Source organism: Theobroma cacao, chromosome 9, assembly GCF_053813885.1.
Source record: "Theobroma cacao isolate CCN51 chromosome 9, ASM5381388v1, whole genome shotgun sequence".
NCBI lineage: Eukaryota > Viridiplantae > Streptophyta > Magnoliopsida > Malvales > Malvaceae > Theobroma > Theobroma cacao.
In genome coordinates, this window is record NC_142647.1 from 33,509,070 (window position 1) to 33,525,734 (window position 16,665).

Here is a 16,665-nt window from a genome sequence, read left to right on the forward strand (position 1 = left end):
AAAAGTCTAGAAATTTCATGGAAGACATGGATAAGTGAAAAGAATTGAGTGGTAGAAAAAGAAAGTCAAAAAGATGGCTAGAAAAAAATAAAATAATAAAATATTCAAAAGGTGAATAAAATAATAATATTTTATTAAGCCTATTAAAAGGCTTGAAAATTCCAGAATTATTCATTGGGAGGGTCAGCCAAAACCATCAGGAGAGAGAGAGAAATAAGAACAAACCCTAGAGTGAGAAAATTCAAAGAAAAAGTGTGATTTTTCAAGGAATCAAGTGTTTAAAGGTATGATTTTTCAAGCTTAGCTTAAGATTTATCATTTCCATGCATTTCTCCTTATTTTCTATGGTTAAATTATGTGTTTTGATGATGGATTCAAATCTGATCATATGGGTTTAGAGAGAGAAAGTTGTTAGATTAATTTGATTTTGAACTATGTTAGTGTTTAGTGTTAGTTTAGCATGTTTATGAGTAAAACAACAAGAAAAATATTCATTTTCTCCATGAATTTCTCTAGGCCGAATCTAGCCAATGGTGTGTGAGGATGACGTTGACTTTATTTTAAGAGAATTAGATGGAAAAATGATGAATTATGAGGTTGGAAATTAAATGGGAATTTTTGGTGTAAAAAAATTAAAATTTTTACCCACTAGGGGTAAAAGCGTAATTTGTGATCCGAACTGATAAATTGGACCACATTCATAGTCATTGAGGTATTGTGGATATAATTGGATAATTGAAATTGAAATGGATGGAATTGGAGTTGAATTGGAGATTTTAGAAATTTACACCGTGTATAGGCGAGTTAGGTCGGACACATGATTAAGCGATTGTCCAAACATTTCACACCCTATCTAGTGCATACGCATGGATAAGAGCCTGAAATAATATATATTGATTTGACACAAATTATTAAATTTTTGTGTCATGTATTGTGGATAGGTGGTGAGCTATCTGATACGGGTAAAAGACTACACCCGAGGACCGAGAATAGGAGTATATCTACTCCTAGTACAGTGAGTAAACTTACTATCGTCTTAATTATCTAGAGTAGATTTATTTAATTGTGTGATTTTATGGAAAAATGGTTTAATTGGAAAATTATTGTGTTTTATGGTAAAATGGGATTTTATAAAATAATTTTATAATATTTTTGAAAATTTAATAATGATTTCAAAAATAGAGTAATTGGAGACCTATACTATGATTGTGTTGTTTATCCATGATTTTATATTAGATGGCTTATGATAAATGTGGGTATGACTGGTTGTTTTTATGATTTAAAGAATATGTGAACTGCTTTGATTTGCCTTGAATGTGTTAAGTGAGCCATGTCATACTATTGTGATTTTATTGGTTGGTGGATTATAAAGTGGGCACTGCAGTGACGGGGGTTCCGTGGGCCAGCCTAATTAGAGGGGCACGGTTCTCAATTATTGAGCTTACCTCGATTGGAGAGGCGTGTAGGATAACTCCCGAGGTAGGATTTGAGTACACTTCACGCTAGCCACCACGTGAAAGTGGGACTCAGCCAACGCCAAGGAACGGCTGTGTTGTCAGAGGTGAAATGTGTTTGTGTGTGTGACAATAAACAGCCTTGGCGGTCTCGGTAAGATGCTTTCGCGAGGTATCCCCGAGAATGGATTTTTGGCAAAGGCCAAGTTTTTGAAAAGTGCATAAGCCATGTTGAGTAATTAGATGAAATCCAATTATTTATATGGGTTGAGATGAATTATTTTAATTGTCTCCTATTACTCGGCTTTAGATTATTTTGATGATGTCTGTCTACTCACTGGGATTTTATAATCTCACCCCTTCTTCCTATACATTTTTCAGGCTCAGAATAGGCAGTAGACTGTCAATTGCATCGAGAAGTAAATTTCGGAGTTGCATCCTAGAAAGCAAGGTTATAGACTTAAACCTTCTCAGTTATTTGGGGGCCCACGTGTCATTGTAATTTAAATTGCATACTCTAGTTTTCTATATTATAGTATGTATAAATTTATTTTATTTTATGTGCAGATAATTAATTTTTGATGTTTCAAAAATATATATATATATTGTTTTACATTAAAATAGATAATTTTAATTAATATTTTTAGTTTATTTTATTATTCAAAAAAAAAAGGAAAAAAGAGAGAGGAATGGAAAAACTGGTACAAAAGCCTTGCGAGGTCTCGAAAGGTGTTCGGGGGAAGAATGTCTATCGAGGCTTCGCGGCGGTTGTCACGGGCTCGATGGGAGTTCCGGGTCGTGACACTTTTACTTGCGTAATTGTTTATATTATATGTACCGGCAACTTAGTTATAACATGAAGTGCCCATTTCAACCTTTCCAAACAACTTTCATCCAAATCCATCTTATATTTTCATAGAATTAACCACATTTATGGCAGCAACAATCATTCCAATCTCACTCAATTATTTCCAAGTTTACATGCATCATAATTTATCTAACTTTTAATGTTTTATTTCTCAATCCTCCATCCACATTATTCCTCCTTATTTCATTCAAATAACATACCAACCAAACTTAACATTTCCAACTAGCACATGCATTTTAGATTCTTTCAACAACCATTGTTCCTCACAATGTACCTTTCAAGATTCCAACCACACAACAATAGCCATTTCTCAAAATCTCTTAACTATACTTAAAGCATTACTCATTTTTACCTTTAAGGTGGCTTGATCCCCACATGCACTCCAATGTTCCTCCGAAACTTTAATCATCAAGCTGCCAACATGATTCACAAATCATTTCTTCAAAGATTTTACCAACAGTAGGCCTTAAAACCTAGTATTATGCTTACCATCTTTCTTTCACTTTGAATTCACCATGCACCCATGGTTTTGATAGCTTGCATATCACTAAATCTTCTCCAATCAAGCCAATCTTTGCTGCACAAAACACAACCCAACATTACCAATTCGAATTTCCAAGAATACATTCAAACTAAAGCCATTCTCTTACCTTTTCCTTACTTGAATCACAAAATCGAGCCATTCATCCTCTTTCAAGTCTCAAATCTCTTTTTGGATGGTGAAATATCAAATCTAAACAAGGTGAAGGGGAAGGAAATCTTCACGGTAGGCTTAGGTTTTCTTTAAACCGAGCCTCCCCTTAACTCTCTCCTTTCTTCTCTTTCTCTTTTTTCTTTCTATTTTCTTCTTCTCGGGTAAAACTTTTCAAAGCTTTCTCTCCTTTTTTTTCTTCTCGAAATGGTCGGCTCTCAAGTTTTACCAAGGTTTAGTTCACATTTCTCTTTTACCTTTGAATTTTAGTATTTATGGCCACCCATTCAACTAATGACAATACATGCACCAATTTTCCTCTATTCTCATTTGGCCATTTTGCCAACCAATGGTTCTTCATGCACCAATTTCCTTTCCTCCACATTGGTCCATTATCTATCCTTACTTGCTTTCCCATCCGCCACCTTCACTCTCTCATTTTTTTTTCTTTCTTCATTCTTTATTCCATGCACCACCTTATTCCTCCAATCACATTTCATGCACAAGCTTCACTTTGTATTTTATTTGGTCATTTATGAAACCATTCAAGTCTCATGCATCCATATTTTTCTTTCCTCATTTGGCCATCAAATGCACCAATCTCTTTATATGCAAATTGTCACGACCCGATACTCCCCTCGAGCCCGTGACAACCGCCGCGGTGTCCCGGTAGACACTTATTGCCCGGAATGTCAACCCGAAATCCCGCAAGGCTTTACTATCAGTTTCTCTGTTCCCTTGTGAGCAACCATTGTCAAATATCGTGTTCTAAAATATTTTAAGCTGTTTCCAACTTTAAACAAATAAAATATTAATTTTTCGTCTCACAAGGGTATTTTGGTCATTTTTCTCAAAAATTTTAAAACTGGCTAAAACGTAATATACAAGTACAAAACACACAATTCATATTCAAAATGAGTTTAAAAGTCTAAAATCTTCATTTAAAATGAAATTATGGTTATTTGAATATAATAAGAAAATAAAAGAAATATTAAGTAAAATATTCTATTTTCTTATAAAACAATATTTATAGAGTTATACGTGAATAATTTTTATAACGTAAAAGTTAAATAAATTTATACATACTTAAATACAGTAAGCCAAAATATTTAATTTAATTTACAATAACAAGAGTGCCCCCGAATAAACAAAAGTAAAGAGGACTGTGAACCTACGATTTGGAAAATGCAGATCCCACTGTAGTCCTCGATGAGATCAGCTATCTACAGTCTATACTGAACCTGAAATGGGTGGAAAGGAGGGTGGTGAGATTATAAATCTCAATGAGTAAACAAACATCATCCTAAACATCTAGAGTTGAGTACATGGAGACAATAAAGTAAATCATCATAAACTGGGTTATAGCATTAGAACACATTTTGTTCAAAACACGTAAAGAGGCTTATGAATCTCATAAAAATCTAGGCTTGTGCCATAAATCCATTCTCGGGGACACCTTGGCCGAGGCATCCTACCGAGACCGCCAAGGCTATTAAAATTCACATTTCACATAAATCATGTTTTTTGTTTTGAAAACATAGCCGTTCCTTGGCGTTGGCTGAGTTCCCCCTCACGTGGTGGTTTAGCGTGAAGTGAACCCTAAACTTTACCCCAGGAGATACCCTACGCGCCTCTCCGTTCGAGGTAAGAATATAATGGGGTTTACCGTGCCCCTCTAAAAGGCTGGTCCACAGAAACCCCCTACTGCAGTGATTAATTAATATATAATCCACCATATAATAAAACTCAATAACATGATATGGCAATTTTGTAATTCGTAGTTTTTCAAGGTAACCAAACAATTCGCATTTCAATACAATTGCCAACTAGCCAATCATGCTCGATTTATCATAAGCCAGTTAATTTAAACAATCAAATTGCCACAATTAACAGTCTCCGTGTACTCTATTTTTCAAAATCACTATTAATTTCAAAACAATTTATAATTTAATTTCATTGAAACTCATTTATTCATAAAACATGAAAATTTATCTTTTTAAATTCCTTTTTCCATAGAATTCATGAAAGCATCTAAAAACCACCCTAGATAATTAAAATGACAGTAAGTTTACTCACAATGTCTAGAATGCAGACTTTCGAAGCACTCTGTCTACTGGTCCTCGGATGCAATTTCCTTGCCTTTATCGGAGGACTCACCACCTTGACACAGTACAAAATCGAGAGTTTCACCAAGTTGGTACTAAATCAAAATTAAACTAATTTAGACTACCAATGCATGATATGGAATGCAAAAATGCACTGGTAACTATCTAAACCTGGTATTGGCCTAATTCGTCTTATCACCCGATTAAATTCCTAACGGGTCCGTTTAAACTCCAATTTAATTCTTTTCAGTTTCTATACCTCAATTGCACCCAAATTAACTTAATGTCCCTCAGTGTGGTGCAAATTATCAGTCCCAACAGCAAATTACGAAAATACCCCTAGTGGGTAAAAATTCGTATTTTTGCTCCGAAAATTCCCATTATTTTTCTAGGCTCATAATTCATCATTCCTTAACCAATTCTCCTAGAATAAAATCAAACTCATCCTCACTCACTACATGGTAAATTCAGCCATTAATTGTTGGGGGAGAAAATAAATTCTTTTCTTGTTGTTTTGTTTTTAAATATGCTAAACTAACTAAAAACACTAACATAAATTAAAATCAAATAAATCCAACAACTTTGTCTCTCCTAACCCATTTTTCCAGAATTTAATTCATCATGAAAACATGTAATTTAATCATGGAAAATAAAGAGAAATGCTTGGGAATAAGAAAACTCAAGCTTAATAGAAAAAACTCACCTTTTTCACTTAATTTCCTTGAAAATTCACACTTTTTCTTTGATTTTCTCTCTCTAGGGTTTTGTTTTTGTTTTCTCTCTCTTCTTGCTGGTTTGGCCGGCCATGGGGTGGAAGATGGGCTGATTTTGTGCCTTTTAAAAAGGAAAATAATAAATTAATAAAGGCATGACACACGGCATCATGTCATTGGCCCGTTTTTAAAATTTTAAAAATTTAAACATTTTATCTCCACCACATGTTTAGTCAAGGGTCAAAGATGAAGACAAGGAAGACCATGTGCTGGAAAAAATATCCTGGTGGTGGAAAATTACAATTTTGCCTTTGAGGTGGCAAAATTACCATTTTACCCCTATACTCCAAATTATACCGAAATTAAAATTTTTCACTTCTAAACCTCAAATCATACTTCAATAAGTCAAATTATACTCTAATAAGTCAAATGGGGTCAAAAAAAATCTTTTCTAAAATTCCCATTTTGTCCCCAGGTGGCAAATGACCATTTTGCCCCTAGTTAGTGAAAATTTCGATTTGACTCCAAATTGATCCTCAAACTCCAAATTACCATTTTAAGTCATCCATGAACTGTGAAACTCTTAATCTCACCTTAAAATTCCTATTTGATCTAGTTCGAGGATTAAATAAACTTTGTTGTACCTCTAGGTACAATACCGACTTTTGTAAATTTTTTGGGACTCTCCTAGCATGCAATCATGCTATCATCACATGTATGTCATGAATAGTATTTTATAAGGTCGGGCTTTACAGCACTACCCCCCTTAAAATAAAATTTTGACCTCAAAATTTCACTTACCTGATTCGAATAAAAGATGTGGATATTGGTTTCTCATCTGGCTCTCGACTTCCCACGTCATCTCCTCCATTCGAGCATTCTTCCACAATACTTTCACCATTGGAATGCTCTTGTTCCTTAGCACTCGATCCTTTCGATCTAGAATACGTACAGGCTGCACCTCGAACTTCAAATCCTCATGCAACTCAATGGGAGGTGTCTCTAAAATGTGAGAGGGATCGGGAACATACTTTTTCAACATCGAGACATGGAAGACATTATGAATTCGATCTAACTCTGGGGGTAATTCAAGTCTGTAAGCCACTGGCCCAATCCTTTCAATGATACGAAAAGGTCCAATGTATCTTGGATTGAGCTTTCCCCTCTTCGCGAATCGAATCACACCTTTCATCATCCAATAAATACCACAAATTATCACAATAGTATAATCAAATAAGATTTAATACTTGGAAATTTCAAATTATTACCTTTCCAAGGAGAAACCTTAAGAAAAACTTTATCGTCGACTTCAAACTCCAAATCTTTCCTTCGTTTATCCAAATAATTCTTCTGCCTATCTTGAGCTGTCTTTAATCGCTCTCGGATAACTTTGACCTTATCGTTTGTCAAATCAATCAATTCCACATTCACCAATTTCCTCTCACCTACTTCATCCCAACAGAGCGGAGTTCGGCATTTCCTTCCATACAAAGCCTCGTATGGTGCCATCCCAATACTAGACTGAAAACTGTTATTATAATCAAACTCCACCAATGGCAAGTGTCTGTCCCAACTCCCGATAAAGTCAATGACACAAGCCCGTAACATATGCTCCAAGGTCTGAATAGTTCTCTCAGATTGACCATCTGTCTGTGGATGAAAGGCAGTACTAAATCTCAATTTAGTTCCAAGAGCTTCCTGAAATTTCGGCCAAAATCGAGGGTCTCGATCTGACACAATAGAAATTGGGACTCCGTGTAATCTCACAATCTCATCTATATAAAGTCTTGCCAGCCTCTCAATAGAATACGTGCTATGGATAGCCAAGAAATGGGCGGACTTAGTCAATCTATCCACAATCACCCAAATAGCATCCTTCCCACTTTGTGTCCGCGGCAAACCCAATACAAAGTCCATAGTCACATGTTCCCACTTCCATTCAGGAATCGGTAAAGGTTGAAGAGTACCTGACGGTTTTTGATGCTCCGCCTTGATCTGTTGGCATGTGATACATTTCGCTACAAACTCTGCTATGTCTCGTTTCATACCCGGCCACCAATAACTTTCTTTAATAGTCCGATACATCTTGGTGCTTCCGGGATGTAAAGCGTAGGCGGAAGAATGAGCTTCCTCCAAAATAGCTCGTCTCAATTGATCATCCTTAGGAACACAAATTCGGTCTCTAAGCATGAAAGTACCATCATCGCTGAGTCTAAACTCACTAGCTTCTCCATCTTGCAGCTTTTGAACTTCCTGTTTCAACCAATCATCAGATTTCTGCAATTCTCTTATCTGATTCAACAATGAAGGTCTCACGACGAAACTAGCAAGTAGGGTTCCATCCTCACCATTATTCAACTGGATCCCTAGAGATTTCATCTCAAGTAACATCGGAAAATAAGAACTTTGAAGTGTTGCTAACGACGATGAGGATTTACGACTTAAGGCATCCGTTACAACATTTTCTTTTCCCGGATGATAATCAATCACTAAGTCATAATCCTTAATCAACTCCAACCATCGTCTCTGTCTCAAGTTAAGCTCTTTCTGGGTGAGCAAATACTTCAAACTTTTATGATCAGAAAAAATCCGACAACGCTCACCATATAAATAATGTCTCCAAATCTTCAATGCGAATACTACTGCTGCTAACTCCAAGTCATGAGTAGGGTAATTCGTCTCGTGCTTCTTCAACTGTCGGGAAGCATAAGCTATTACTTTCTCGTCCTGCATCAACACACACCCTAATCCCAACTTAGATGCATCGCTATATACCACAAATTCTTTTCCACTAACAAGAAGTGTTAAAACGGGAGCGGAGGTTAACTGGTTCTTTAGCTCCTGAAATCGATTCTCACAAACATCATCCCACTCATACTTAACTCCTTTACGAGTCAAACGAGTCAGAGGAGCTGCTATCAAAGAAAATCCCTGAACAAATCTTCGGTAATAACCGGCTAAGCCAAGGAAACTACGAATCTCAGTTACCGTTCTCGGTTGCTCCCATTGCAAGATTGCCTCAATCTTCTTGGGATCGACATAAATTCCAGCTCCGGACACCACATGTCCCAAGAAAACCACTTCCTTCAACCAGAATTCACATTTAGAGAACTTGGCATAGAGTTGTCTCTCGCGCAAAGTTTGCAACACAATGCGCAAATGGGCAGCATGTTCATCATCATTCTTCGAATAAACCAGGATGTCATCGATGAATACTATCACAAACTTATCCAAGTATGGATGGAACAACCTGTTCATAAGATCCATAAAAACTGCCGGGGCATTAGTCAAACCAAACGGCATCACCAGAAACTCATAATGCCCATAACGCGTCCTGAAGGCAGTCTTAGGTACATCCTGCTCCTTAATCCTCAACTGATAGTACCCAGATCTCAAATCAATCTTAGAGAATACCATAGCACCTCGTAATTGATCAAAAAGATCATCTATCCGAGGTAAAGGGTATTTATTCTTGATGGTCACTCGGTTCAGCTGACGGTAATCAATACACAATCGAAGAGTGCCATCTTTCTTCTTTACAAATAGGACTGGTGCTCCCCAAGGAGAAATGCTAGGGCGAATGAAACCTTTATCCACCAAATCTTGCAACTGGGCTTTCAGTTCCTTCAACTCTGCTGGAGCCATTCTATATGGAGGAATAGAAATAGGTGCGGTACCCGGAAGTAAATCAATAGGGAACTCAAGCTCTCGATTAGGAGGTATTCCCGGTAAATCATCAGGAAATACATCAGAAAACTCACTTACTATTGGGACATCCTCTAACTTAGGTTCCCCCTTTGAAGTATCGATCACGTATGCCAAATAAGTCGGATACCCTTTTTGCACTAATTTTGAAGCTTTGATGGCCGAGATTACACAAGATGGTAATACTCGACGTTCCCCTACAAACACAATCTCTGCTCCCTCCGAATTTCGAAGAACAACTTCTTTTCGAAAACAATCCACGTTCGCCCGATGTGCAGTTAACCAGTCCATACCTAATATTAAATCAAAATCCAAGATCTCTAGAGGAATTAAGTCACCACTAAATTCTTCCTCACCTACCCTTACCCCACAGTCTCTATAACAAGTATTTCTAATCAACTGTTCTCCTAGAGGGGTATGCACTACAATTTCTTCCTCTAATGGTGACAGGTTTCTATTAGTAATTGATGCAAATGTCGTACTCACATAAGATCTATCTGAGCTAGAATCTATCAAAACATAAGCATCTTTATCAAATAAAGACATAGTACCTGTCACTGCTCCAGGTCGGACTCGTGCCTCATCTTCTGTCACAGCAAAAACTCTTGTCGCGGTACGAGTCTGTGGTCTCGAAGTTGGATGTGACGGGGTATTACTCTCCACACCAGACCGTATGGCTACTCCCTGTCTCGGTGGTAACCCAGAAGAATCTCTCCTCTGTATATCTGTGCGAGCTGGTGGAGATGATGCAGCTACAGTGGCTCGTCCTAACTGTGGGCAATTACTCCTAATGTGACCCGTCTGTCCACATTGGAAACATCTTGTTGGCCCTCTACATAGCCCACTATGATAATTCCCACAATTTCTGCATCTGTCAGAACCTCCGAGACTCTTCCCAGAACCAGTCATAGCAGATCTGCTAAACCTCGAAGGTCTCTGCTGTGATGGTGGAAATGGAGGTCGAGGAGATGTCACGGAAACAGAAGTAGTGCTCCCTGAAGTCGCTAAGTCCTTGCCTCTTTTTACTGGCTGACTAGAAGACATACCAGGATTCCTCCTTTTTGCAAACTCAGTCCGAATCCTTCTATTCTCAGTTGCGAGCTTCTCAGCCCGTAAAGCCATCTGTACCACCTCCTTATGTGGCTCCCTACCAATCACTGTCATTCGCTCTCTGATCTCATTACGGAGCCCTTCCTCGAAATAGCTGGCCTGATCCTGCTCAGATTTCACCAGATCCGGCACATATAACATCAACTCGTTAAAACGAGTCTCGTACTCCTCTAGAGTTAGATTTCCCTGTTTCAAACTCAGAAATTCTCTCTTCTTTTCTTTTTGATGGAAATAAGTGAAATATTGACCATCGAATTCCCTGAGAAAATCAGACCATGTCTGAGGAGTAGCGGAACGGGACTTCACCGAATTCCACCAAGTACGAGCCCTCTTCTCTAATAATCTCGTAGCCACCATCAGCTTCATGTCATCATCTAATCCCATATCAGAGAGAGTCTCGGACACCTGATTAATCCAGTCCTTTGCCACAGTGGCATCCAACTCACCAGTGAAAGATACACAACCCAATTGCCTAGCCTCCTTCAGCTTCTTGGAAATGGATACATCTTGTATTGGTGGTGGAACTAAATGAGTAGCTAGAGGCACTACAGGTGGAACTTGACCAGTTTGAGCTTGACCAGCCATTGCTGCAAAGAAAGCTGCCAATGCCTGTGCTGCCTCAGTAGGCATGGCGGGAATACCAGTAGATGGCTGAGGAGGTGAAGGATGTGGAGGACTATCGGCCTGCTCAGCAGCAGGTGCTGCCCGAATGGTAGATGCAGCTGATTCCTCCTCTACTGTATCTGGCTGATGACGTTGGGAACGACCTCTTCCCCTCCCAACCGATCTAGTGAGAGGTGGGCGTCCGCGTCGAGGAGCCATTATAATCTATAAAAAAAATACGAGCAAGTTTAGGTAACCTTAGGCTCTATATGCAAATGCATGCATTCTATTCAACCTAACCTAACTTAACTTAATCCAGGGCCACACTGATATTGTAAATATTTAAAACAACTTTAAAACTAAAAACTTTGATCTTGAAAACCAAAAGCTCTGATACCAATCGAATTGTCACGACCCGATACTCCCCTCGAGCCCGTGACAACCGCCGCGGTGTCCCGGTAGACACTTATTGCCCTGAATGTCAACCCAAAATCCCGCAAGGCTTTACTATCAGTTTCTCTGTTCCCTTGTGAGCAACCATTGTCAAATATCGTGTTCTAAAATATTTTAAGCTGTTTCCAACTTTAAACAAATAAAATATTAATTTTTCGTCTCACAAGTGTATTTTGGTCATTTTTCTCAAAAATTTTAAAACTGGCTAAAACGTAATATACAAGTACAAAACACACAATTCATATTCAAAATGAGTTTAAAAGTCTAAAATCTTCATTTAAAATGAAATTATGGTTATTTGAATATAATAAGAAAATAAAAGAAATATTAAGTAAAATATTCTATTTTCTTATAAAACAATATTTATAGAGTTATACGTGAATAATTTTTATAACGTAAAAGTTAAATAAATTTATACATACTTAAATACAGTAAGCCAAAATATTTAATTTAATTTACAATAACAAGAGTGCCCCCGAATAAACAAAAGTAAAGAGGACTGTGAACCTACGATTTGGAAAATGCAGATCCCACTGTAGTCCTCGATGAGATCAGCTATCTACAGTCTATACTGAACCTGAAATGGGTGGAAAGGAGGGTGGTGAGATTATAAAATCTCAATGAGTAAACAAACATCATCCTAAACATCTAGAGTTGAGTACATGGAGACAATAAAGTAAATCATCATAAACTGGGTTATAGCATTAGAACACATTTTGTTCAAAACACGTAAAGAGGCTTATGAATCTCATAAAAATCTAGGCTTGTGCCATAAATCCATTCTCGGGGACACCTTGGCCGAGGCATCCTACCGAGACCGCCAAGGCTATTAAAATTCACATTTCACATAAATCATGTTTTTTGTTTTGAAAACATAGCCGTTCCTTGGCGTTGGCTGAGTTCCCCCTCACGTGGTGGTTTAGCGTGAAGTGAACCCTAAACTTTACCCCAGGAGATACCCTACGCGCCTCTCCGTTCGAGGTAAGAATATAATGGGGTTTACCGTGCCCCTCTAAAAGGCTGGTCCACAGAAACCCCCTACTGCAGTGATTAATTAATATATAATCCACCATATAATAAAACTCAATAACATGATATGGCAATTTTGTAATTCGTAGTTTTTCAAGGTAACCAAACAATTCGCATTTCAATACAATTGCCAACTAGCCAATCATGCTCGATTTATCATAAGCCAGTTAATTTAAACAATCAAATTGCCACAATTAACAGTCTCCGTGTACTCTATTTTTCAAAATCACTATTAATTTCAAAACAATTTATAATTTAATTTCATTGAAACTCATTTATTCATAAAACATGAAAATTTATCTTTTTAAATTCCTTTTTCCATAGAATTCATGAAAGCATCTAAAAACCACCCTAGATAATTAAAATGACAGTAAGTTTACTCACAATGTCTAGAATGCAGACTTTCGAAGCACTCTGTCTACTGGTCCTCGGATGCAATTTCCTTGCCTTTATCGGAGGACTCACCACCTTGACACAGTACAAAATCGAGAGTTTCACCAAGTTGGTACTAAATCAAAATTAAACTAATTTAGACTACCAATGCATGATATGGAATGCAAAAATGCACTGGTAACTATCTAAACCTGGTATTGGCCTAATTCGTCTTATCACCCGATTAAATTCCTAACGGGTCCGTTTAAACTCCAATTTAATTCTTTTCAGTTTCTATACCTCAATTGCACCCAAATTAACTTAATGTCCCTCAGTGTGGTGCAAATTATCAGTCCCAACAGCAAATTACGAAAATACCCCTAGTGGGTAAAAATTCGTATTTTTGCTCCGAAAATTCCCATTATTTTTCTAGGCTCATAATTCATCATTCCTTAACCAATTCTCCTAGAATAAAATCAAACTCATCCTCACTCACTACATGGTAAATTCAGCCATTAATGGTTGGGGGAGAAAATAAATTCTTTTCTTGTTGTTTTGTTTTTAAATATGCTAAACTAACTAAAAACACTAACATAAATTAAAATCAAATAAATCCAACAACTTTCTCTCTCCTAACCCATTTTTCCAGAATTTAATTCATCATGAAAACATGTAATTTAATCATGGAAAATAAAGAGAAATGCTTGGGAATAAGAAAACTCAAGCTTAATAGAAAAAACTCACCTTTTTCACTTAATTTCCTTGAAAATTCACACTTTTTCTTTGATTTTCTCTCTCTAGGGTTTTGTTTTTGTTTTCTCTCTCTTCTTGCTGGTTTGGCCGGCCATGGGGTGGAAGATGGGCTGATTTTGTGCCTTTTAAAAAGGAAAATAATAAATTAATAAAGGCATGACACACGGCATCATGTCATTGGCCCGTTTTTAAAATTTTAAAAATTTAAACATTTTATCTCCACCACATGTTTAGTCAAGGGTCAAAGATGAAGACAAGGAAGACCATGTGCTGGAAAAAATATCCTGGTGGTGGAAAATTACAATTTTTCCCCTGAGGTGGCAAAATTACCATTTTACCCCTATACTCCAAATTATACCGAAATTAAAATTTTTCACTTCTAAACCTCAAATCATACTTCAATAAGTCAAATTATACTCTAATAAGTCAAATGGGGTCAAAAAAAATCTTTTCTAAAATTTCCATTTTGTCCCCAGGTGGCAAATGACCATTTTGCCCCTAGTTAGTGAAAATTTCGATTTGACTCCAAATTGATCCTCAAACTCCAAATTACCATTTTAAGTCATCCATGAACTGTGAAACTCTTAATCTCACCTTAAAATTCCTATTTGATCTAGTTCGAGGATTAAATAAACTTTGTTGTACCTCTAGGTACAATACCGACTTTTGTAAATTTTTCGGGACTCTCCTAGCATGCAATCATGCTATCATCACATGTATGTCATGAATAGTATTTTATAAGGTCGGGCTTTACACAAATAGATTTAGGTCTATCATTGTTTTTACTTCACATGGTGGGGGTCTCACATGTTCCCCACTAACTTTCTCCTTTTTACATGCTATCATTTGCATGTAATAGTGAATTTACATGCACATCTCATTATCCCACATAATCTAACTTTCCTTTGGTTAGTCAATTTCCATGTAGCTTCAAATATTATAATTTCACATAAGTCCTCAACTTTTCCTTATTTACCATTCGACCCATCCATACTTTTCATCCTTTACAATTTGGTCCTTCAATAATTTCTTTTAAATTCCAATTTCCTTCTATCTTTCTTCCTTTACACTTGTACAAATAAAATATCAAATTTACACTTCACCAAGGTGTCACCATAATATTTAAATATATACTTATCCGCTTTTACTTTATTAAATAAAGGCACACGGGCCCCACTTATGTTGTTTTTCTTTGAAATTCTTTCTTATTTCTTCTCCCCCACTTAGATTAGCTGTGTAATCCTCTTTCATGACTAATTTCGATAACAGATAAAATATTAATATTTTAATATTATTTTATTAATAAAATATTATTTTATTCCAAAATTCTCCATTTGTCTCCTTGGATTCCAAAGTGTCTCACTTGGCCTTGGTTCACTTCTAAATTGCCTTTTAACTCACTAGTTTATCCTCAATAAAAATATTATTATTTAATTATTACTTTCTCATGTGTGAAATATTTTATTTCAAAATATTCCTTTCACCCATCACCATTCTTTGGCACTTAAATTTACGTCAATTGACCTTTCATCTTATCGATAAGGTCTTATTGGCTTCTATACGAAGGTACGAGGTATTAAAATCTCCCCCACTTAAATAGAATTCGTCCTCGAATTCACGTTAGTGTCAGGCTATTAATCTCACTCCATGATCTTATTTCATTCCCTCTTTCATAGGGATTTTAATTTATCCCCCTCATTTACTTTCAATTCGACTAGAACACTTTGCTTATGTCTATTATCATTTTTGGATCAAAACAACGGTACCCTTCACAACCGTTCTCTTTGATCATTAGGATCCCAAGTATGCCTTTAGCTCCATTATTAACTTTAAATATAACTCAATCTCAATCATATCGATTTTGATCACACATCATGCTTATTTATGTATACCTAATCACCATCTCATTACTTCGTTTCTTGTCAAGTTTCTTGACATTCATCCATCTTATCCCCATACACTATTGCATAACTTATAGCATCATAAACATGCCATATTCATTCTTGTACATATTTTCAACATTAGGGGAGGTTAAGCCTTCAATTATTCCCACATACTTCATGTTTACCTTGCTTCTAGGCGATTCAAATCTTTTTAATTTCTCCATAAATTACACATTCAAAGGTTCACATTTCTACATCATTCTTAAACCAATGAGATTCACATTTCAAAATATGATATCATTATTATGACTTAAAACATTTTGATCATCATTAACAAAATTAAATTTTATCTTTCTCGATCAATTCCTCTAAATACCCACATTATAGCACTATCACCATTTGTTCTCCATCCATTTCACTATTGCCTTTTGGAGAGTCTAATATAACTATGACATAGAACTTCATTAATTCTTACATCTCAATCATATCAATCCATCTTGTATGGCTTAACCACCCTATAGATTCCATTTCTTGATATTCTTTATTTTACTATTACTTCAAAATTTCCTTATATCACATAGCTTAATTTCTGATAAGGTCTCTTATCATTGTATCATCTATACAACTCATCAAATATATTGAGTTACAAATCTCAAATCACTAAGAATAATTGTTCACTTTAGTTGCTCATATAATCATCTCCACATACATATATATACATATATTTAATCATCGACATTCATCACTATGTATAGAATCCTTGTTAACTGTGTTCAGATTAAATTCCTTTTATTCATTCCAATCCAAAGCTAAAATTCAATATCATATCCTTATAACACATGATTCCTTTTTTGCTTTTCTCAATTTCGGCATTTTTAATTTACTTTTTCACTTTATTCCCATGAGTCAAGTTTAATCCACAAACA

The 16,665-nt window shown here is 36.2% G+C and overlaps 2 long non-coding RNA genes across 2 annotated transcripts; one reads left to right on the top strand and one right to left on the bottom strand.

The window, feature by feature from the left end:
* The first annotated feature begins 200 nt into the window (after positions 1-200).
* On the top strand, positions 201-1,944 carry LOC108661320 (uncharacterized). The gene is made up of 3 exons (XR_001927078.2): positions 201-284; positions 942-1,015; positions 1,836-1,944. It is a non-coding gene; the product is annotated as an uncharacterized LOC108661320 (long non-coding RNA).
* A 10,235-nt stretch (positions 1,945-12,179) lies between these two features.
* Positions 12,180-13,948, bottom strand: LOC148760871 (uncharacterized). Its single transcript, XR_016028654.1, has 3 exons — positions 13,848-13,948; positions 13,116-13,199; positions 12,180-12,279 (listed from the first exon to the last, which is right to left on the bottom strand). It is a non-coding gene; the product is annotated as an uncharacterized LOC148760871 (long non-coding RNA).
* Positions 13,949-16,665: the final 2,717 nt, after the last annotated feature.